Below are 294 nucleotides of genomic sequence, written 5' to 3'. Positions count from 1 at the left end.
GGGTGGGGTGCAGAGTGGTGAGGCGGCGATGCCGGGTCCCCTGCGCCGCGCCCCGGCGATCCGGAGATAAAAGTTTGCAGCATGCGGCTCGTCCGCAGTGCGAGTCACATCCGCCGCGCCACCGCGCAGAGAGCGAGCAAATGCATCTGAGAGCGTACAGAAAGAACCCTGAACTGTGGGCGCCGGTAGGCCCCGAAGGCGGGCGCCCGAGAGCCCCGCATCCGCACCCCGCACCCAGCGCTCACCGATCACCTCCTGCAGCTCGTACGCGTCCCTGCAGATGGGCCAGCCCAC

Source organism: Fukomys damarensis, unplaced genomic scaffold (assembly GCF_012274545.1).
Source record: "Fukomys damarensis isolate Sample0158 unplaced genomic scaffold, DMR_v1.0_HiC HiC_scaffold_26, whole genome shotgun sequence".
Classification (NCBI taxonomy): Eukaryota; Metazoa; Chordata; class Mammalia; order Rodentia; family Bathyergidae; genus Fukomys; species Fukomys damarensis.
Note: the sequence above shows the minus strand (reverse complement) of the source record.